This window comes from Mus caroli, unplaced genomic scaffold (assembly GCF_978045245.1).
Source record: "Mus caroli unplaced genomic scaffold, Mus_caroli_1 scaffold_1, whole genome shotgun sequence".
NCBI lineage: Eukaryota > Metazoa > Chordata > Mammalia > Rodentia > Muridae > Mus > Mus caroli.
The window spans coordinates 182,123,800-182,148,341 of NW_028227256.1; the positions used below are offsets into that span (position 1 = coordinate 182,123,800).

Consider the following 24,542-nt stretch of genomic DNA (forward strand, 5'->3'; position numbering starts at 1 on the left):
TAAATAATCCATTTTTTTGAGTACAAAGACTTAGAAACCACCGAACTTAAAAATATTACCAGACTATTATTATTATTTTCTACATAGTAGGCACAACAGCTTTTATTAAAACTTATAATAGTTTTCTCTCACATAAAGTTCTCTTATCTGTGGCAAATAGATTATATACAGCCAAGAAAAACTCATATACTTGAGGTCTCTAGTGTATTTAATGTTTTGTAGCAAATTTTAATTTTCTAGGTAGCTGCAAAGAAGGAAAATTAGGCATCATGGTGGAGTGATAGGGAGAAGGGCACGTGAGAGGCACTATGGAGATAAATCAGTGTTTTCCAAGTTGTAACAATTATATCTACATAAGTGCAGTTGGCGGGTGAGAATGGAGTGTTGGCCCATGAGGAAGAGGCACTTCCCTAAGGGAACTTTCTAGATAAACCAAGAAAGAAGGGTGAGAGGACGAAGGGTGCAGCACAATTTACTCTGTGGGGTTAAGATCCCAAAGCAAAGAAAATATTGAATCATCAGTAATTTTTAAGACAAAGTTATTACTGTCATGAACTACCATATTGGAAGTTTAATTCGCATTATAGTTTGGTTAATATTACTCTAAAGCTGCAGGGGAGGGATGAACTAATGAGCTGGGAACAAGTGAGAAAAGATGCCCCCAGGATACAGCAGTGATTAAGGATTTATAACAATTATTTTATTACATAAATAATTGTGAAAATCACTTTGAAAGTCATTTAACAGTCAATTAGCATGTGTCTTCTTTACAACTCCGTATGTTCAAGAAAAACCGAAGCCTTATTTTAATTACATCCTTTGAAGCTTTACCTGATGGTGTTCAGATCTGAGACAGACATTGAGGTACTTCCCCCCTGGAAACCATGCAGAATAAACAAGAAAAATTCAGATCAATAGGGGCGTGTATCAAACTTTCTTTTTCTTAATAATATAACAGGAGAAGGTAGTATTATTTGTAGATTCATAGAGCATTTCTTATAACTATTAAACTGTAAACAATGAGGAAAGGAGGGAGAGAGGGAGGAAGGGAGAGAGGGAGGGAGGGAGACAGGGATGGAGGGAGAGAGAGAGAGGGAAGAAGCAGGACCACCTGAGATCCTTCAAGAAATAGAAGAGGCAGTTATGACTTGATTCACAATGTCCTGACAAAGGCCATTCTACTGCCATTCTTCTACCCAGCAGGAATGTCTAAGGCAAACATAAGACCTTAATGTGAGTTGTACTGTCTTGATTGAAGAGTCCTGGCTCATACCTATTTTATTCTGAGTCATTCTTTGGGTTATGTCATTAATGACATATAAATTTAGAGGCATTGAGTGATGTACTTTTGATAAAATGAGAGAAGTTACACACACACACACACACACACTCCCAACTGAGACTCCACCAGCATGATGTGTATATGTGTGGGAGGACGTTTGTTTTAGGGGGGTTACTCCTGTTGGAGAGAGGAGTCCAAAACCCATTTCTTTACCTATGGAGATTATTATAGTCAGGTCCTCCTTTGGAAAGATGGGTGACACAAGGCAATTGGGGTGCCAGCACAACATGTGGACCATGGGCCATATTGGCAATATCTTTACTAGGAGTGTCTGCATTTTAAGAAATCTTGATCTTTAAATGCTTTTATTTCAATTGGATCACAGAATCTTAAGGAATAGGTAGACCCTTACATTTCTACTAAAGATAAATCCTTTCTCTCCTGAAACTAGAAAAGTGTATGGGATGTTGAACTTGTATATTACACTTGTGCTGTGCCCATAAAATATAGAGCCACTCTGGAAATTGATGTTTCTCTGAGTCACTCACTAGAAGAGATAACATATTTTTACTGCTAAGTGTCATATATGAATTTTTGTTTTACCTATGGGTAACAAAGTTATTATAAACAGTTTAGTAACATAATTCAGTAACTCATTTAAGCAATTCAGGATAGAATTTATTAAATGAGAACCATTCATTAATTATTCTATTCAGCTTCCCACCCTGCCTCAAAGGTAGGTATACATCTACTAATTTCTTAAAATCACAGAGAGCAAATGACTGTTTGAATGCTTCATTTTCTCACCTATACTCATGAAAGTGTCAAATTCTGGGCAGAAGTCCGGGGATAGATGTTCTAGAACCTACTCAATGCTGACAAACTTCAACTACAATATATTTACTTAAGAACAATGAATTGGTTTTAAAATAAGCATGTGCCAGTGTCAATTTGTCCCTTTAAATTCACCTTATAACTCAGGAACAAAAAACTTAAATGGGAAAAGCATTTAAATGCACATCTCTCCCAAGACTATAAACAAATAATAGTCACCGCAAAAGACACACAATCCCACTATGAATCAAAATCACAATGAGCCAGCACTTCATACTCATCAGAACAGCTATTAGGAAAAAATGAGGCAAGACGATGATGTAGAAGAAATTACATTTATAACAGCTTCAAACTGAAAATGGTCCATATGCCTATCAAATGACTTATAGGCACATCCCCCCTCCATGGAACATTATACAGTATTAAATGAATAAAAATATGGATACATGTCACAATATGGAGAATTTCAAAAGAGTTGTACTAACTACAGGAATTCAGTAAAAAAAAAATAATGTAGATTGTAAGTTCAAAATATAAGGAAACTCAATGGACAGAATGCAGATCTATAGCTATTTAAAAAGGCTGAGAGTGGATGAAGGGAGTTTTTGATGTGATGGACCTGCCTACTTTATGCCTTGGTTACTGAATAAGTAAAGATCACCATAAAGCTATTAATATTCTGACCAGGAAGATGGAAAATGAGGTAGGTCTTACTATACAAGGACAGCAGTGTAGATGCTCAGACCCACATAACACCTACACAGATGTGGTGGCCTGCAGAAGTCCCACTGCTTGGGAGGTAGAGACAGGGATTCTTAGAGCAAGCTGACTAGCTAGAGCAGCAGGTATTGGTGAGCTCTGGTTTCATTAAGAGATGGTGTTTTAATAAATAAAGCATAAAAGAGTCATAAAAGGCATGTGACACCATCTGTGGGCATCTACATACAAATGCATACAAGCATGGGGCCTACACACATGAGAACATGCATGCACAGACATCACAAGCAAACACATACACACATACAAATGGTACAACTTATTAAACTATACAAATAAAAGCAAAACAAATTGTTTTAAGATTTCTTTTCTGCTAGGGTACATTAATTACCCTATACTTATGTCCCCTGCTAAGGCTATCTCCATAGACCAGGAGAGGCAAGAAGTTTGCACCTTTGCTCTGTCAGACTCCCTAGCCTGTGTAGTCTACATTCATCTCTTATGGTATGTTACCTTCAAAGTCACATGCCGAAACCTAATGTGTCAGTGAATAGTGATGCTATTAGGAGGAGCTACCCTGGGGAAGGAAGTCATGGGGCTTCCCTTGAGAATAAGGTTGGTGCTCTATGTAAAGAGACCCCAAAGAGCTACTTTGTCTCATCCATCATGTAAGAACACAGAGAAATGATCCCATCTATGAGCCAGGCCTCTCACAATGGGTTTCTGCAACTTACTAGCCAATCATTTAGAGACATTCAGTTTCATAATAGCAGCCCGGGTGACCTCTTCAACATAGAAGAATGATTCTTCCATTTTGAACCCCCATCCCTGTGGTCAGTGCCACTGTGTCAACTCCATAGCTTCTCCAAAAAGCCCTTAGAACAAGACAAACTGCCAGGTCCACCGCCCACTCTTGCCTGCAAGATCATTATGTAATTTCTGTCATCAGGCAGTGTTTTAACTAAGTTACAAGGACATTCCTCAGCAGCAAATGGAAAACAGTTTTTAATTTCTTGGTCCTAGATGTATCTAGCAAAGCACAAACTGGAGACCAAAGCAGAAGGAGAGGGGCCAGAGAAATAAATGGCGGGTTATAAAGCGAAGTTGTAAGAAACAATCCATTATCCTGTTGGAGCATGCGTCCTAGGGCTTCTTGGGAAGACAGCCGCCATAAACAACACCCTCCCCTGGGAACTGTGGCACCTGCTACTGATTTTTCTCTCCTTGCAAGTTGGAAATCATGGGTAGAATTCCCCATACAGTAAGGACATTAGCTGTTGCTTTCAGACAGCTGGGCAATGTGTTTTCAAGATGTCCTTGAGCACCCAGATGGCAGTCTGAACCCAAGGATAGATGGGAAAGAAAAACAGGAGAAACGGCAGACAAAAGCAGCCACAGAGAAGGAAAGAGGCAGAGAGACCTGGAGAGATGGTGAGAGAACGAGGGGAAATACAGGTTTGATTTTCTGGGGTTCCCTGCATTTCTTACTTGGCAAGTCTCTAGTCTGAGGACGGTTTCCATACTTCATAAAGCCTCAGTAAGCCTGTCACCCCAAGCACCTTTTTGTACTTAATTGTTAGTTTCATATGCAATTGGAAGGAAATATAACCCATATGTTTCTGTTCATTTACACTTAAATCATCCAAAGATGGTGTTTTAATCCCAATTTGTCATTCACAGAAACTTTGGAGATTTCAGTAAATCTCCAGAGGCCACCTTAATCCCTCCCGCTCTTGTCTGTGGTCTTCGAGTAAGTTCAGAGATTTGAAATCAAGAGTTTGAGGTCTGCTCCAGGATTCACAAGAGGTTTTGAAACAAAGACTCCCTCCCTTGATTGGTTCCCATCCAACCTCAATACATGGCCATTCTCACATTTCCTTGCTCAATCTCTTTCCTCTTCACGCTCGTGTTGGATGGCCCCAGGAGTCGGTGACCATGGGTCCTTTCCCCTCTTCAGCTCCCCGTCATCTCAGCATCTTCTTTAACCTCGTGGTGGTGTGAATAAGAATGGCCCCCTAGGTTAATATATTTGTTTTTTTTTTTTAAAGTCATAGAGAAATTTAATACTTTGTTTTTTTTTTTTTACATATTTTCCTCAATTACATTTCCAATACTATCCCAAAAGTCCCCCATAGCGCCCCCCACTTCCCTACCCACCCATTCCCATTCTTTTGGCCCTGGCATTCCCCTATATTGGGGCATATAAAGTTTGCAAGTCCAATGGGCCTCTCTTTCCATTGATGGCCGACTAGGCCATCTTTCGATACATATGCAGCTAGAGACAAGAGCTCCAGGGTTCTGGTTAGTACATCATGTTGTTCCAACAATAGGGTTGCAGATCCCTTTAGCTCCTTGGGTACTTTCTCTAGCTTCTCCATTGGGAGCCCTGTGATACATCCAATAGCTGACTGTGAACATCCACTCCTGTGTTTGCTAGGCCCCGGCATCGTCTCACAAGAGACAGCTATATTTGGGTCCTTTCAGCAAAATCTTGCTAGTGTATGCAATGGTGTCAGCGTTTAGAAGCTGATTATGGGACGGATCCCTGGATACAGCAGTCTCTAAATGGTCCATCCTTTCATCACAGCTACGAACTTTGTCTCTGTAACTCCTTCCCTGGGTGTTTTGTTCCCAATTCTAAGAAGGTGCACAGTGTCCACACTTTGGTCTTCATTCTTCTTGAGTTTCATGCGTTTATCAAATTGTATCTTATATCTTGGGTATCCTAAGTTTTGGGCTAATATCCACTTATCAATGAATACATATTGTGTGAGTTCTTTTGTGATTGTGTTACTTCACTGAAGATGATGCCCTCCAGGTCCATCCATTTGGCTAGGAATTTCATAAATTCATTCTTTTTAATAGCTGAGTAGTACTCCATTGTGTAAATGTACCATAATTTCTGTATCCATTCCTCTGTTGAGGGACATCTGGGTTCTTTCCAGCTTCTGGCTATTATAAATAGGGCTGCTATGAACATAGTGGAGCATGTGTCCTTTTTACCGGTTGGGACATCTTCTGGATATATGCCCAGGAGAGGTATTGCTGGATCCTCCGGTAGTACTATGTCCAATTTTCTGAGGAACCGCCAGACTGATTTCCAGAGTGGTTGTACAAGCTTGCAATCCCACCAACAATGGAGGAGTGTTCCTCTTTCTCCACATCCTCGCCAGCATCTGCTGTCACCTGAATTTTTGATCTTAGCCATTCTGACTGGTGTGAGGTGGAATCTCAGGGTTGTTTTGATTTGCATTTCCCTGATGATTAAGGATGTTGAACATTTTTTCAGGTGCTTCTCTGCCATTCGGTATTCCTCAGGTGAGAATTCTTTGTTCAGTTCTGAGCCCCATTTTTTAATGGGGTTATTTGACTTTCTGGAGTCCACCTTCTTGAGTTCTTTATATATATTGGATATTAGTCCCTTATCTGATTTAGGATAGGTGAAGATCCTTTCCCAATCTGTTGGTGGTTTTTTTGTCTTATTGATGGTGTCTTTAGCCTTGCAGAAGCTTTGTAGTTTCATGAGGTCCCACTTGTCAATTCTCGATCTTACAGCACAAGCCATTACTGTTCGATTCAGGAATTTTTCCCCTGTGCCCATATCTTCAAGGCTTTTCCCCACTTTCTCCTCTATAAGTTTCAGTGTCTCTGGTTTTATGTGAAGTTCCTTGATCCACTTAGACTTGACCTTAGTACAAGGAGATAGGAATGGATCGATTCGCATTCTTCTACATGTTAACAACCAGTTGTGCCAGCACCATTTGTTGAAAATGCTGTCTTTCTTCCACTGGATGTTTTTAGCTCCCTTGTCGAAGATCAAGTGACCATAGGTGTGTGGGTTCATTTCTGGGTCTTCAATTCTATTCCATTGGTCTATTTGTCTGTCACTATACCAGTACCATGCAGTTTTTATCACAATTGCTCTGTAGTAGAGCTTTAGGTCCGGCATGGTGATTCCACCAGAGGTTCTTTTATCCTTGAGAAGAGTTTTTGCTATCCTAGGTTTTTTGTTATTCCAGATGAATTTGCAGATTGCACTTTCTAATTCGTTGAAGAATTGATTTGGAATTTTGATGGGGATTGCATTGAATCTGTAGATTCCTTTTGGCAAGATAGCCATTTTTACAATGTTGATCCTGCCAATCCATGAGCATGGGAGATCTTTCCATCTTCTGAGATCTTCTATAATTTCTTTCTTCAGAGACTTGAAGTTTTTATTATACAGATCTTTCACTTCCTTAGTTAGAGTCACGCCAAGATATTTTATATTATTTGTGACTATTGAGAAGGGTGTTGTTTCCCTAATTTCTTTCTCAGCCTGTTTATTCTTTGTGTAGAGAAAGGCCATTGATTTGTTTGAGTTAATTTTATATCCAGCTACTTCACCGAAGCTGTTTATCAGGCTTAGGAGTTCTCTGGTGGAATTTTTAGGGTCACTTATATATACTATCATATCATCTGCAAAAAGTGATATTTTGACTTCATCTTTTCCAATTTGTATCCCTTTGATCTCCTTTTGTTGTCGAATTGCTCTGGCTAGGACTTCAAGTATAATGTTGAATAGGTATGGAGAAAGTGGACAGCCTTGTCTAGTCCCTGATTTTAGAGGGATTGCTTCAAGCTTCTCACCATTTACTTTGATGTTGGCTACTGGTTTGCTGTAGATTGCTTTTATCATGTTTAGGTATGGGCCTTGAATTCCTGATCTTTCCAAGACTTTTATCATGGATGGGTGTTGGATCTTGTCAAATGCTTTTTCCGCATCTAAGGAGATGACCATGTGGTTTTTGTCTTTGAGTTTGTTTATATACTGGATTACGTTGATGGATTTCCGTATATTGAACCATCCCTGCATCCCTGGGATGAAACCTACTTGGTCAGGATGGATGATTGTTTTGATGTGTTCTTGGATTCGGTTAGCAAGAACTTTATTGAGGATTTTTGCATCAATATTCATAAGGGATATTGGTCTGAAGTTTTCTATCTTTGTTGGGTCTTTTTGTGGTTTAGGTATCAGAGTAATTGTGGCTTCATAGAATGAGTTGGGTAGAGTACCTTCTGTTTCTATTTTGTGGAATAGTTTGTGAAGAACTGGGATTAGATCTTCTTTGAAGGTCTGATAGAACTCTGCACTAAACCCATCTGGTCCTGGGCTTTTTTTAGTTGGGAGACTATTAATGACTGCTTCTATTTCTTTGGGGGATATAGGGCTGTTTAGATCATTAACCTGATCTTGATTCAACTTTGGTACCTGGTATCTGTCTAGGAACTTCTCCATTTCATCCAGGTTCTCCAGTTTTGTTGAGTATAGCCTTTGGTAGAAGGATCTGATGGTGTTTTGGATGTCTTCAGGATCTGTTGTTATGTCTCCTTTTTCATTTCTGATTTTGTTAATTAGGATGCTTTCCCTGTGCCCTCTAGTGAGTCTGGCTAAGGGTTTATCTATCTTGTTGATTTTCTCAAAGAACCAGCTCCTTGATTGGTTGATTCTTTGAATAGTTTTTCTTGTTTCCACTTGGTTGATTTCACCCCTGAGTTTGATTATTTCCTGCCGTCTACTCCTCTTGGGTGAATTTGCTTCCTTTTGTTCTAGTGCTTTTAGGTGTGTTGTCAAGCTGCTAATGTGTGCTCTCTCTAGTTTCCTTTTGGAGGCACTCAGAGCTATGAGTTTTCCTCTTAGAAATGCTTTCATTGCGTCCCATAAGTTTGGGTATGTTGTGGCTTCATTTTCATTGAACTCTAAAAAGTCCTTAATTTCTTTCTTTATTCCTTCCTTGACCAAGGTATCATTGAGAAGAGTGTTGTTCAGTTTCCACGTGAAGGTTGGCTTTCTATTATTTATTTTGTTATTGAAGATCAGCCTTAGTCCATGGTGATCTGATAGGATGCATGGGACAATTTCAATATTTTTATATCTGTTGAGGCCTGCTTTGTGACCAATTATGTGGTCAATTTTGGAGAAGGTACCATGAGGTGCTGAGAAGAAGTTATATCCTTTTGTTTTAGGATAGAATGTTCTGTAGATATCTGCCAGATCCATTTGATTCATAATTTCTGTTAGTTTCACTGTGTCCCTGTTTAGTTTCTGTTTCCATGATCTGTCCATTGGTGAAAGTGGTGTGTTGAAGTCTCCCACTATTATTGTATGAGGTGCAATGTGTGCTTTGAGCTTTACTAAAGTTTCTTTAATGAATGTGGCTGCCTTTGTATTTGGAGCATAGATATTCAGGATTGATAGTTCCTCTTGGAGGATTTTACCTTTGATGAGTATGAAGTGTCCCTCCCTGTCTTTTTTAATGACTTTGGGTTGGAAGTCAATCTTATCAGATATTAGAATGGCTACTCCAGCTTGTTTCTTCATGCCATTTGCTTGGAAAATTGTTTTCCAGCCTTTCATTCTGAGGTAGTGTCTATCCTTTTCTCTGAGATGAGTTTCCTGTAAGCAGCAAAATGTTGGGTCTTGTTTGTGTAGCCAGTTTGTTAGTCTATGTCTTTTTATCGGGGAGTTGAGTCCATTGATATTAAGAGATATTAAGGAAAAGTAATTGTTGTTTCCTGTTATTTTTGTTGTTAAAGTTGGCATTTTGTTCTTGTGGCTGTCTTCTTTTAGGTTTGTTGAGGGATTACCTTCTTGTTGTTTCTAGGGCGTGGTTCCTGTCCTTGTATTGGTTTTTTTCTGTTATTATCCTTTGAAGGGCTGGATTCGTGGAGAGATAATGTGTGAATTTGGTTTTGTCGTGGAATACTTTGGTTTCTCCATCTATGTTAATTGAGAGTTTGGCTGGGTATAGTAGCCTGGGCTGGAATTTGTGTTCTTTTAGTGTCTGTATAACATCCGTCCAGGATCTTCTGGCTTTCATAGTCTCTGGTGAAAAATCTGGTGTAATTCTGATAGGCTTGCCTTTATTTGTTACTTGGCCTTTTTCTCTTACTGCTTTTAGTATTCTATCTTTATTTAGAGCATTTGTTGCTCTGATTATTATGTGTCGGGAGGTATTTCTTTTCTGGTCCAGTCTATTTGGAGTTCTGTAGGCTTCTTGTATGTTCATGGGCATCTCTTTCTTTAGATTTGGGAAGTTTTCTTCTATAATTTTGTTGAAGATGTTTGCTGGTCCTTTGAGTTGAAAATCTTCATTCTCATCCACTCCTATTATCCGTAGGTTTGGTCTTCTCATTGTGTCCTGTATTTCTTGGATGTTTTGAGTTAGGATCTTTTTGCATTTTACATTTTCCTTGATTGTTGTGCCGATGTTCTCTATGGAATCTTCTGCACCTGAGGTTCTCTCTTCCATCTCTTGTATTCTGTTGCTGATGCTCGTATCTATGTTTCCAGATTTCTTTCCTAGGGTTTCTATCTCCAGTGTTGCCTCATTTTGGGTTTTCTTTATTGTGTCTACTTCCCTTTTTAGGTCTAGTATGGTTTTGTTCATTTCCATCATCTGTTTGGATGTGTTTTCCTGTTTTTCTGTAAGGACTTCTACCTGTTTGATTATGTTATCCTGTTTTTCTTTAAGGATTTGTAACTCTTTAGCAGTGTTCTCCTGCAATTCTTTAAGGGATTTTTGTGCTTTCTCTTTATTGTCTTCTGCCTGTTTAGCAGTGTTCTCCTGCATTTCTTTAAGTGTGTTATTAACGTCCTTCTTGAAGTTCTCTATCATCATCAGGAGATATGCTTTTAAATCCGTGTCTAGCTTTTCCGGTGTGTTGGGGTGCCCTGGACTGGGCGAAGTGGGGGTGCTGGGTTCTGATGATGGTGAGTGGTCTTGGTTTCTGTTAGTAAGATTATTACGTTTACCTTTCGCCATCTGGTAATCTCTGGGGTTAGTTGTTATCGTTGTCACTGTTTAAAGATTGGAGCAGAAGCTGTGTTCCACTCACCAGCAGTCTCTAAATCCTGCGGCGGGGGTCGTGGGTAGCTGATGGTACCCCGGTGCTGGTCCAGCCGGAAGAGGCCTGTGGTCCTACACAGGCCGTTTTTCTGCTTCCCTAACTAATGCAGTCTCTGGTCCCGCGTGCAATTGGATTGGAGCAGAAGCTGTGTTCCACTCTCCAGAAGTCTTAAGATCCTGTGGTGGGTGTTGTGGGTAGCTGGTGAGTGTCAGCCGACCCTGCGCCCCAGCTTCCCTGGTGCTTTTCTGACCGGAAGAGGCTTGTGGCCCTATGTAGGCCGGATTTCTCTCTCCCCAACCAGAGCAGTCTCAGGTCCTGCGTGATTGGACTGGAGCAGAAGCTGTGTTCCACTCACCAGCAGTCCCAAAATCCTGCGGCGGGGGTCGTGGGTAGCTGGCGGGTGTCAGGCAACCCTGTGCTCCAGCTACCCCGGCGCTGATCCGGCCAGATGAGGCCTGTGGCCCTACTCAGGCCGGTTTCTGCTTCCCTAACTAATGCAGTCTCAGGTCCCGCGCAATTGGATTGGAGCTGAAGCTGTGTTCCACTCACCAGCAGTCCCAAAATCCTGTGGCGGGGGTCGTGGGTAGCTGGCGGGTGTCAGGCAACCCTGCGCTCCCGCTACCCCGGCGCCGATCCAGCCGGGTGAGGCCTGTGGTCCTACTCAGGCCGGTTTCTGCTTCCCTAACTAATGCAGTCTCAGGTCCCGCGCAATTGGATTGGAGCAGAAGCTGTGCTCCACTCACCAGAAGTCTTAAGATCCTGTGGTGGGTGTTGTGGGTAGCTGGCGAGTGTCAGCAGACCCTGCGGCCCAGCTGCCCCGGTGCTTTTCTTGGTTAATATATTTGAATGCTTGGTCCCTAGTCAGCGGAACTGTTTGCAAAGGCTATGGAAGTATGGCCCTTGATGGAGGAGGCGTGTCACTAGAGACGGGCTTTGGGGTTTCAAAAGCTCACCTGAGACCCAGTCTCACTGTTTCTGCCTGCAACTTACTGGTCAGAAGTGAGCTGTCAGCTACTGCTCCAGCGGCTTGGCTGCATGCCTGCCATTGTGCCCCCTGCCCTGATGCTCACAGATTCGTGTCTGAAACTGTAAGCAGCCCCCCAGTAAATGCTTCATTCATAAACTGCCTCGATCATGGTGTCTCTTCACCCTGCTCTAGAAACCTCATGTCTACCCCATCCTCCTTAGCATCATCCTTACTTCTCAGAGCTCTCCTTCCCTTTTTCCTATGTCCAGACTCTCATTTGACATTGAACTCCCTTGAAAGCACCTCCAAGTTAGCGTTGCTGTGCGTTGATGTTGCCTAGGAGATGAAACACTGCTCACTGCCTTGCCCCAGGTACAGGGTGTCTCAAAGAAGCCTCTGTGAAACTGTAATGGCTTTGTTTGTAGCACTGGGCTTTAATTTTTAGAAAAAAAATTGAAGTTCCTAAGGAAGATCACTACATTCTCTGTAATGTGTAGTATTTTGTGCATTAAAATGCTGAAATGATTTTTATTCAAGCTGTGTGAGAGATAAAGCAGCAATATACACATTCTCTTCGCCTCTGAGACCACCATAAATACTGTTGTCTGTTGATCTTAAACTCATGTCTGTTACGATGCACCAGATGTTAGGAAATACAAAACTTGATGGGGCCCTAAGCATTACCAACCATTTATTTACACCTAGGTCCTCCAGCACACTTCCTGTTCCTCAAGAGCAGGCAGTGTGTTGTTGGCGAGCTTAGCCTCAGTCCCCAGCAGTGTTCCTGGACAAAACTGAATGGGGCTCAAACCTTTGTCAAATGTGCACATCGCTTCTATAGACTTTATCACATCCCATGCCCATAACAAGCCTGACCGGCCAGTACCATGATCCCCATTTAAGACTTGAGGAAATTAAAACGTAGGGAGATTAAACCGTTGTGGCATAGGTGCACAGTTAACAAGTGCCACAAACTTAACTCCAGCCAGTACCTTCTGAGTTACAAATCCTGTATTCTTTACATTATGCCATGGGCGCTTTCAGGTGCCGTGTGTCTCTTGACTGAGAAAATGACCATCATCATCACCGTTTTCCAGGTCAAGAAAAGCAGAACTCAAAGCCCTGCCAGGTAATTCTGTTCTCATCTCTGGCAACTGCAGGAACCAAGAATAGGAAATCAGCCCAATTGTTCGTTCCTCAGTCAATTCGAGTGCATCTAATGAACACCATGTGTTCCTTGATCAAATAATCCCACCAATAAGACGAGCACAGACCAGCATGCCTGGTGTAAAACTCCCTCCCAGTTGGTGGTAACAGAGCTGAGCAGTATGCTGGAGGCAGAAGTGCTTAGAAAAAGTGTCACTTCCTTTGACCTCCTAACCAACACACTGAGAAATTACCAGCTGTGTGCTTCTGACGACAGTTTGATCTTGTGACATGCATATTATCTTATCTAGATCTTTCTCACTCTATGGCTGTATTCCCTTCATCTTGGTACAGTCTGGCCATAGGAATCCCATTCCTCCACTTCTAAACCTCTGAAGCAAGCTTGTGAACTCCCATAGTTAAAGTTGAAACCAGAGCTCGCAGCAAGGCCCAAGGCCATGTACAGTTCACCAGCTGCTTATGCCCTGGGTATTGACTCCAGTCAATGCTCAGGGCATAGAGAACACTTGCTTTGTCTCAAGCACATTTCTGAATAGGTCAGGGATCTGGAATCCTTCAAAGCCCAGGGTCCAGATGGATCTGCTAGTGCCAAGGCCTCCTCAGCCATTCCCAGTGCCCAGCCTATGTCCTCTGCCTCTCTCTCAGAACTCAGTGTTTGAAGTGTCATGTCTTGTGCTGGTGAGCAACAACCCAAAAGGCTCATCCCCAGCCTCTTCTAGGGCAGTCAGTAGGAGACAATGGAGCTGCATAGACTTGCTAAGGATCTGTGTGAAGGCAAGAAGCAATCTCATACCTGTGTTCTTGGTACACGCTTTGAAATATTAATTGATTCATTTCTAAATCTGAAGAAGAAGTGCAGACTTGGAGACACTGGATTTTTGGCATGAAGATTTCTAACTGTGAGAGCCTTATGTGGTAGTTTTTACTTATCTATTTTCCAAGAGTGTAATAAAACTTGGCTAGAATATGGAATAAGAAAGAACTTGAAAAACAAAATCTAGTGAGTATCCATCCATTCTCAAGAAAAACTATGAGTTCATCCTCCCCGTGATGTGAAGCTTTAGCAGAGGAATCTAGAAAGAAAGGCTTGGAAGGGATTATGGAATCGACCAGAGGTTTAATAACCAAAAATAATTAATATTGAAAGGTTTGCTATGAAATCAAATAGCAGACAAAGACAAATGAAAGCTCCAAAGTGTTTGTGGGCTTTCCATCAGAGAAGCCTCAGACAATGCCAATCAGGATGCAGTGATAATGCTCAGGAGTATCCTAGGAAGGGTGGGTACTCTGTTGTGCTTGAGGCACATGCCTCCTCAGTTGGTTTAGGGACCTGGCAGGCCAATGTCCTATGTCACCGTGATAGTGTTCTTACTAAGCTCTTGGCCTTAAGAGCTCCTAAACTCTCATAAGACAAATTGGAATACTTCCCCAAAACAATAAGTCTCTCCAAAGAGCCCATGGGACGCCATCGATCTTCTTTTTGCTTCCTGGCTCAAGGTGTAAATATGCACTCTCTACTCTGATGCACTCTCTACTATGACCATCTATCTATGTGCTGTTTGAAGGTTAAATAAATCGGCTTCCTTCTAACTCCCTACTGATCTTGGAAGTTGGGTCACTCGCCGTCATAAGAAACTTATCTTGGGTATCTCAATGCACTGGTGAGAATGTGACTGACATAATACCCAAGGCAATATGAGTTGTAACTGTCTTCAAGTTCAGAGGTCATTTGTTTTTACTTGTATGTTTGTTTTTACACAGGTTCTATAGAAAATACTTTAGGAGTAGAAATCACCTCTCCCCAGTACAGTGGCATTCACTGAAACTGTGTGTGAGTCACAGCCCAGGTGGTAGTGATCAAATAACTAGTCAGGCAAACAGATTTTCACTGTAGTAGAGGTAGGTTCTGTCGTGGCAGAGAGAATTCTGCACACTGCAAACCAAAAGAGAAAGCCTTAGCCCATCTTCTAAGTCCTGTTTCTCCTAGACCCAACCTTGGAACTCAGCAAGTATTTAATACATGATGTATAAATGAGTCCATGGTGAATCTGGGAAAGCCATGTGTTTATGCAATCCAGGCAAGGTCAGTCTTTCTTAGGGAATGCTGGGAACTTCTACTGGAGAACAGGTAGACTCAAATGCCTTGAGTCCTACCTCAGCTCACTGACAATATTCCAAAGCCAGAGGTATTATTATCTTCTACCACCCCAAAATGGCAAGGTAGGGCAAACTTCCTAAAGGCACCTCAAAGTTTATATTCTTTTAAAAAGAAGAAAAGACTTTCTTGGTATGTGTGTAGGTGTGTGCATGTTATGATACGATGTGTGTTTTCCAAGAGTTGGTTCTCTAATTCTACCATGGGTTCCAGGGATCAAACTCACATCCCTGTAGGCTTATATGGCAAGTGTTTTTACCTGCTGAGCCCTCTTACAGGGTGTCTTCACACTCTCACCTGTCCAGGTAAGGGAGTTAGGATGAATCTGTCCTGCAGAATCATCTGGCCCTTACAAGGCTCGATGGCAGGAGGAAAGCAGCATTCTTTTTGTTAGAAGCCCTGGTCTATCAGATATAAGGCCAGATGTGTGCCAGGCCTGCCTGAGTGGGAACCACATACAGGGATCCACCAGCAAATTCAAGAATTCCACAAAGAAAAACATGGAGACAAAAGTTAACCGTGGTGAACACACCATTTATTGACCGGAAGATGGCAATCATAACTCCTCATGGACTTTGGAAGACCCATGGAGGTACCAAGACCCAACAGGCCCATGGGCTGTTCCAACCCAACCCTACCAACTCATTTTCGAAGTTATAAAGCCAGGCTCACACACTAATGCATGCACATAATCTCAGACCATCATTGTTTATCTAATCCCTTTAAAGCAGAGACTATAATTATGACCAGATAACCAAGTTGCTTCCTGGCACCTATTCTGACCCACAATCTCCTGGACCTCACCTACTGCTTCTACTCTGCTCCATTGATTCATTACCTGACTCTTCCGACTTTGATATGGATCTAGCCCCAGTTGTTTTGAAGACTGACATTTTTCTGAGGACCCATGAACTTCTGCTTCTCCTTCGGTGGTTCATCCCTGCTTGGCCCCACAGTGGAGTCTCCACTCTTACCCAGATCCAGCCCAGCCCAATACCTGTCAAGCACATCTGAGACACCAAGAGCTCACACATCCCTCCCTAGCAGTGTAGACCCCAGACCTCAGACACAGTTATGACACAGGAAAATCCACATTTACTCTAAGTCAAAGGTCCTGGACTCAACTCCCACCTGAGTTAGTAACCGTGTGGCCTTTGGTAAGCCAACCTTGTTGAGTTATGGTATTTGTATGTGAAAAAATTAATAATGATAGCATTCAACCCAAAGCATTTCTCTAGGGATTGGAGAGCCATCCCAGTGGAAAAAGCACTTGCTGGGCAAGTTTAAGTGCCTATGTTCAATTTTGAGTTTCCACATAAAAGCAGATAGGTGTTATAGTGTGCTCTCCCAGTTCCTGTACTGGGAAACAGAAGCCGGAAGATTGTGGCATTTGCTGTCCAACCACACTAAAATGGTGAGCTTAGAGTCCCAGCAAAGACCTGGTCTCAAGAAAAAAGGTGACCAGCTCCTGAAAATGACACCTGATGTTTATCTCTTGCACATATGTGCATGCGTACATACTCAGAAGTACATCTACACATATGTACATACACACAAAGAGAAAATAAAATTTAAGTTCATGAATTCCTATTTATTGTTTGTTTTAATGCCCATGTTATCATGGCTGACCTTGCTTTGAAGAAAAACGACTTTGCAATTTCATCTTCCTTCAGTTAGAATGGTGAAGATCAAAAGCAAGCAAGCAAGCAAGCAAGCAAATAATAACAAATGCTGTCAGGACTGTGGGAAAAGGAGAACACTTAGTCACTACTGGGGAAGTGCACACTGGTACAGCCACTAAGGAAATCGTGGTGGAGATTGCTCAAGAAGCTAGAAATAGGTCTACCATATCCATCTTGGCCATATATACCCAACGTTCTCTACATCCTACTATATACCTGCTTATCTATGTTCATTCCTGTTCTATTAACAATAGACAGAAAATGGAAACAGCCTGGTTTTGACCATCAACTGATGAATGGATAACAAAAAAATTGTTCATTTGCACAGTGAAATATTATTTAGATGTTAAGAAAAATGAAATTATGACATCCATATGTAAATGAATGGAGCGAGAAACAATCATTCTAACTACGTTAATAATAATCCAGAAAGACTAACATTTTTCAAACACTCCTCTTATCTGTGGGTATTAGCTTAGAATCTTCAGATATGTGTGTTTCATTTGGCATACCAAGTCCATAGGGGATGCTTTTAAGGGAAACAAGATAGAACCGTTTTATAAAGGAGGAAAGGGAAATAAATGGAACAGAAAGGGCTAATTGGGATGGGGATGAGAAAGGCAGAGTAGAGGAGGGGATGTGGAATTGTTCTACTAAACACACTATCTAAAATATATTATACACATGAATACAGAGTTTAAATGAAGTTACCCTGCAATTGGGTGGCACGCCTTCTGTTAGAAACCACAGATTAACAAATAAAAAGCCTGGTGCCCAGGGTATGTTACTTCTTTTGGAACTGTTAGCCTGTGAGGTCCCATAGACCCTAACTATTACATGCCAATGACAATGGTCTTGGTTACCCTCCAGAGGTTGATAGTAGGACCCTATTTCTGAAGATACCACATACTTGACTCGGAGAAGATGAGGAAATCAAGCTGGTACTAACCTAGAAGTTTTATCCCTACTGGCTGACTAGCCATCATACTAAAGGAAGGTTATGGGTGTGCACTGTGGGGGAAGAGAATTAACCAGCTGTGACACCTATGGCAAGATGCATTCCCAGGTGTAAGGGGGCAACAATAACAAGAGAGTAGCTAGGCACTTCATTGGATTTAAGTCCTGCCCCACAAGATGAAACCCATACCCCCACCTCTAGTTGAGGAGCTACTTGCAATTCATAGCTGAGGGGAGAGGAAGAGGCAGATTTCTTTAAAGGCACAGCTCATGATTATTTAGCCATGCTCTGGGGGTGGCCGTACAGTATAAGGGCAGCATGAATTAGAATTGATGGAGAAAAGAAAGTAAATAGGAAAGGAGAGCAGGACTGAAAAGAGTTGACAGAGGGAGTTGAATATGATCAAAATACATTGTAGGGAATTCTCGAAGAACTAACAAAAGAAATTTAAACGTGAAGACGAGTTGTAAATGGCCTCTGGCATGGCTGTGGCAACACACCTTTAACTTCAGCTCTCAGGAGGCTGAGGCCCCTGGATCTCTGTGAGTCTGAACCCCATCTGGTCTACATGGTGAGTTCCAAGACAGCCTATAAAGTGGTGCCTAGTCTGAAAGAGGGGAGGGGAGGAGAGCTATGCAAGGCAGAAAAGTATCAGACCCATGAACACGTCCATAAAGAGTACTCACTCTTGGATATCTGATCAGCTTGAAATGAAATTTATGAAGTCCCCAAGTCTGCTCTTGGGAGGGAAAATACTGGAGGGGTGGACACTCCTCCGATTAGAGCTGGCTTACTAGAGCCAGATTCAAATGGATACAGGAGAACAATGCCTACACTGTAATATAGCTTCTGTGGAATGAACTAGAAGAAATTATTGTTACAGAGAGTCGAAATAAGAATAGCTAGGCATGGGCATTCAATACACCCTGACAAGAAAGAATGGAGTTGCAGTCTAGTAGGACTAGAGGCCATGGCAGGAATCCATCCACAGCCACCCACAGGTACCATCATGGAGGGACCAAAAGGCAAGAGGTCTGTGTGGCATTGAGACATCACATATTACTATCAAGAAGAGCTATGTACTTGGTTCACCAGGGCCGGTTTCCAAGCTAGCACCTGCGCTCCTCATGTCTGGCTGCAGCCAGCGCTTGCTCTCTCAGTCATCTAGAAAGAGACTCAGAATCACCACCAACTGGGAAAAAGAATTAAGGTGATGATGTTGCCTCTGATGAAAATACTCTGTCAGGTTTAAAAGGTTTCATCTCAATTTGACTCCATTAAATTCACACGTGCAGGCAAGCACTCAGAGCCTCCTATCAGTTACAACATATGGATTTCACAGTGAGAGTGCAGCCAAAGGCAGGGGTTTAATTGGAAATAGGTTTATAAGCTGCCCTAAAGCAGCAAGGATGATTCCTTAGCAAGTAGGAATGTGTACACGTATACACACACACACACACACACGCACACACACACACATACACACACACGTTAAAAAATAATAGGAGAGAAAGACTTTCATCTCTCTGTGTGTGTGTATGTGTGTGTGTGTGTGTAGAATTTCTCCCGCAGAAAACTGTTCTTGGTGATGGGGCAATATTTTCCAGAAAGCTGGCAGCATTTACTTGTCCCACAGTCAATGAGAGAACTCAATCTGATATTTGATGGTGGGAAATCTGTATCCCCAAACCAAATGGCCTCTGTGCTTTCAGGCCTCTGAACAAAAGACATCAGGAAACAAACTCATGGCAAAGAGTCCCAAGGACGTGCATGGAATCATGCCTACGTAGCCGAAAGCAGGACAAAAAAAAAAAATCTCTGCATTTCATCAATACTGTCGTTATTTAGGTCCCCAGCCTCAGCAGATAAAGGAAGTATGAGCTCGAACAGTCAACCCAACATGTAATACTTTTCCATAGGTATAGGGCATCAGCATTAGTAATGATGCTGGGGGTATTCAGAACCCCTGACACCACACTTTCACTTTATACACAGTGTCTCTTTGAATCTGCACGTGAACTCCATAAGCTGGGATAGTTGCATAGCATCTTACAGATCCTGTAATGTCCCAGGAACATTACAGCTGAACCTAGCTCCTAAATGTTGCCCTTGTAAGCTTTAACTCCAACATGTAAAGCATGAGCTTTGAGGTCGAAAATTTGTGTGTTCCCATCATTTCAGCATTTGCTGTTTTCTAGCTGTGTGGCCAGAAGAAAGCCTCCTACTGGATCCCCATTTCTCCCATCTGTAGATGTTTCCTCCAATAGGTGTGTTCACAGATGGTGTCTTACCAAGCAAGCACCCACAGCACATACAGAACCACCAGACAGTGTAGAGTCGGAGTAGTTGTTAGACCATAACACAGGCTGCACTTAGAAGGAAGATACCATGACTCCTTTGTCACCATGATTCCCAGATGGTAGACAGCCATCACCTGCTAGAAAGGGTTCCTAACTTCCGGTGTGTGCATCTGTAGATTCAGGAAGGAGAGTAGCCAGGAGAGCCCAACTCCAACTCCAACAGGGAATGGGCAGTTTGAACCCATGTTTATGGAGAGATTCCCTCCTAGGGTTTATTTCTTAAGGTGACTTTTCACACCAAGCTCAAGCTCTTGTGAGGTTTGTCCCAGGAACATTACAGCTGAACCCAGCTCCTAAATGTTGCCCTTGTAAGCTTTTAACTCCAACAATAGAAGCCTTGAGCTCAAAGCAAAGAGTCCTCCTAGGAGATTAGATGGATGCTTAGATATTGTTGAAGTCATTTCTGTCATAATTGGAAGACAGGGGAGTGATGGATGAAGATGCAAGTCAAACAAATATTTAAATATGCTGTGCATAGCTTTAGCAGCAATGCTATCAGATCATGGTTTGTATGTTTATATTTGAGTAGAGGCGATGGGGAAGCAGGGCATTTCTTAGCAGTGCAGGGGTGGAATGCTTCTATATTATTCTGCAACCATCCTTATCTCCCATTCATTGGAGAAATGTAAAGGCCCAGCCACCAAGGGAGGCCAGAAAATGAAATAGACACAGAGAGTGTGCCAACCCTCAGCTCCCTAGCTTGTTGATGGAAAAATCAGCCAAATGACTTTCTGTTGTCCTAGTATTCAAGAGGGAGGTATTAGGTGGTCACTATTCCTAAAAAGAGGTCACTAAGGAGTAGGACAAAAGGCAGCTGGTGGAGTCATTAACCACAGCCCTTCTTATCCATTTAAGCCTGGTGCTTGCTTGAAACGTATCCTCCTTGAAATCCAGAGTTCGAGAAAGGAATAAAAACTCTTGAGATGTAAGGAAGTTTAGTTCAAGGAGACACAGAGAAGGAGGACCATTCCTACTTCCCACAGTTGTCAGCCGAGATGCTCACAGGAAACCATTCAGCACAGAAGAGTCCAATCATTGACCTCAAATGGATAGAAACAGAAGCTGGGTGCTCTGGGGAACAAAGACTGCTTCTGGAAGGGATGCTGTGGAAATATAGGGTCTGCAGCACAGAGAAGAGATAAGAATGGTTTGAAAATGGAGAGATTGTCACAAATAATGCATTGGTTTTTAGAGCTTGAAATAACATTTAAACTCACCTTACATAATATCGGGAACTACAATTCTGTCAATTTGATATGGTCCTCAGGCCTCCGGCATTGGCCATATTAGGTGAGCAGCTCTTAGCTTACTCCTGGATCCTGCAACGAGAAAACAGAAGCGTCTTGGTGGATGAAAGCCAAGCTGAGGCTTGGGGAAGAAAATAACTGATGGGGATTGGGACTGGAAAAGGACACTGGGCTGTTTGCTGATCAAAGCAAGAGGGCAGTCATTCCCCCTAATTAATTAACAGCAGGAAGGGGTGTGGCCTGCTGAGCTTAGTGACCTCCAAGGTCCCAGCTCAGAGCTTCTCACTTCCACCTGCCAGTCTCCTATAGTTTTTGGGAGGACAGCCCATAATGTGGCCCAGGTGTAGCCTTCCTGCTGATAGATCAATTACTCTAGGTAGTAGCCTGGGGCTGACTCTCTAAGACCGTTTCTCAGTCTTGTTCTAAACAACCTGCATGGATGCATGGATTCAGACAACATGTTGAACTGTTCCTGAGCCTCAGCCTGATCCCAAGAGCCACTGACTTCCCAGAGATTCCTCTTGGTCCTCAGCAGACTGAGGGAATGCAGAAGGCAGGTCTCCTGGGAACACTTGTGAACCCAGGGTTTATAGCTTGTTGGTTTTTATTGTTGTTTTTCAAAGTCCTAACCCATGAATCTCTGGCTGACTTACCTTTCCTGAGAAGTGCTTACTGAGAAACAATGGCTCTGGCCAGAATGGGGGGAAGCTATATCTAGCTTGAAAAGTTGAAAGCTTTTAACATTTTACATGTCTCTGTCTACCGTCACCTCTGTTAGCCATGAACATAAGGCAGTTGATTGATGATTCTGATGATCGCCATCTCCGCATAACCTTTTGGGAAAGAATGCCCAACAATGATACAAACTCAAGTCCAAGCCCAGTTTTAAAACTACATTCAGGCACCTTCTTCCAGTGTCACAGGGCAGGAGCTATGTCCCAGGGGTGAAGCAAAAGGAAAACAACTTACTTGTGGTAGTTCCTCCTTACTCAGTGACTAGCTAGCTGGTGTCCCCCTGTCAACTGCTGGCTGGGTGACTCCACTCTCTCTGAGTTTCCTTTGGAAGGGCACATGGTTTTACAGGAAGCTTCTTGGTTCTTTCTCTTTCCTATGTGGGAATGTGGCCTTAAGAGTTTAGATAGGAGAGCTGGGGAGACTAATCAGAGAACACTTGTTACTCCCACAGAGGACCTGCCTTCCGTTCCTAGTACCCATATGCACACAGTACACATACAACCAGGCAAAACATTCATATACGTAAAATAAAAGAATCAATCTTTTTGAAAAGGATTATAATGAGAGAATTATAATTATATGCAAACAGCTGTAAGTGTGAATAAAGTATAACGTTTAGAAGGGTGTTGGGATAGTGTTGGTGATGGGGAAGGATGGGGGTGCAAGCAAAAGGACACTGGGGTCCTGAAAGAGGACACAAAGCTAATTGTTCTTCTAGGTTTGACTCTGACACGGTTTCCTTTTTATTTTTATCTGTGAATTCAATAAAGTTATCTTTATTATACAAAAAGGAATTAGGATGAGGGCTTACTAGTCTTCGAACATTGCCCAACAGGATATCTGGATAGCTTCCACAGGCAGAGGGATGTCTGGGAAACCAGTTTCAAGGGTGACAAGAGACTCTCAGTCCCCCTCTGCTCCTTTTCTTGATGGAATGATAGTGCCTTGTTTTTTCTTTTTAAAATCATTGCTGCAAACTTGTGTTTCCCAACCTGGCAGATTATTGCTATCCCTCCCCCACCCTTGGAGAGCTGGCCCTCAGAGCTCAGCCATTCATCCAAATAGTTGGTATCAGCTTCCTTCCAGAAACCGCTCGATCTCAACAAGAAGGAAAAGATAAACCAGAGAGCTTGTTATTTGTAAGTGGTAGGAAGAGCCTTTCACACGATAAGCCTGGACTTCTATTTTAAGGCTTTATTTTTCCAAATAAATCTATGTAAACAAGCATTTGGGAATCCAAAGAAGCATGCAGAAGTAACTGCTCTCATCGTTCTCTTGGCTGAAGTCACGGCAGGAGTCCCCTGGGCTGGATTTTTTGTATGGTGGAGGCTGGGAGTGGTAATAACAATGATAATTTAAAAAAAAACAAGAACAAATATCTCCACATACGGAGGGTATCCCCAACCCCAAGTAGAAGGGACCATGAAAGCCAAATCTGAAGATCCAATACTTGCTTTCCTTTATAGACGTGTAGGACAGAGAACATGAACATGTGCACAGACAGAGAACATGTGCAGGAGTGCTCTGCTAGGATGACTGAAAGGATAACAGGAAACAATACAGTGTGGCCACAAAGCTATCAATGGGGCAGTCTAGTCCATAAATGCTTGTAGAATGGGAAAACTTCTACTTTCATGCGTCCCTTCCAGTGTTGTCTCCACTCCCCATCTCCATTCTCAATACCATTTTATAGACTCAGTTTGGGGAGATTGTTTTGGTTATGTTTTAAAACACATACATAACACAGTTTTGAAAAGTAAATCCTTTGTTTGTGTGCTCTCCTGGGAAGGGTTTCCATCTTCATTTGCAGGAAGATTTACAAAGCAGCAAAACAGAAAGATTCATTTTTACTCATTTTATCTGTGCAGGTTGGACTCGCAGAAGGCTAGAGGCCTGTCTGCACGACGCCCGTCATCTAACAAGTCACCTAGGATGTTCACCCACGTGACACAGGGGCACTGGTCCATTTGATCACACCAAGGCCTACGATACTTTATTTTCATTTAATTCTGGAAAAAGTGGGGCCCAGAATGAGAAGTTATTTGCCCAAGACCACTCAGAGCCAATTTAAAAAGCTTGCAGTGGAATCGCAGGGTATCTCGCTTCAAAACATTAAAAAGGATTTTTTTTTAACTAATTAAATTTACTGTTCGACAATTCCATTCACGTATCTATCACATTTTGGTTGTTCTCATCCTCTCTTCTTTCCTCCCCATCCCTCTCACCCCTTCCTCCCAATAACTCCCTTTCCCACAACAGGTCCTTTTAAAAAAAGATTGATTTATTTATTATATTTAAGTACACTGTGGCTGTTTTTTTCAGACATGCCAGAAGAGGACATCTGATCTCGTTATAGATGATTGTGAGACACCATGTGGTTGCTGGGATTTGAACTCAGGACCTTTGGAAGAGCAGTCAGTGCTTTTAACCACTGAACCATCTCTCCAGCCCCCAACCATTACATTTTAATCATGGTAAAATACACGTGTATAAAAGTCAATATCTTAAACATTTTATGTAGCCTTCCTCGTGATGTGAGATACTTCCA

General features: G+C 42.2%; 1 long non-coding RNA gene across 2 annotated transcripts in view; it reads left to right on the forward strand.

Annotated features, from left to right (window-relative positions):
• Positions 1-23,957, forward strand: part of LOC147006291 (uncharacterized) — a 128,059-nt gene extending 104,102 nt beyond the window's left edge. For both annotated transcript variants that reach the window (XR_015046617.1, XR_015046618.1), the window contains exon 4: positions 23,863-23,957. This is a non-coding gene — a long non-coding RNA (uncharacterized LOC147006291). The remainder of the gene's footprint in view (positions 1-23,862) is intronic.
• The last annotated feature ends 585 nt before the right edge of the window (positions 23,958-24,542 follow it).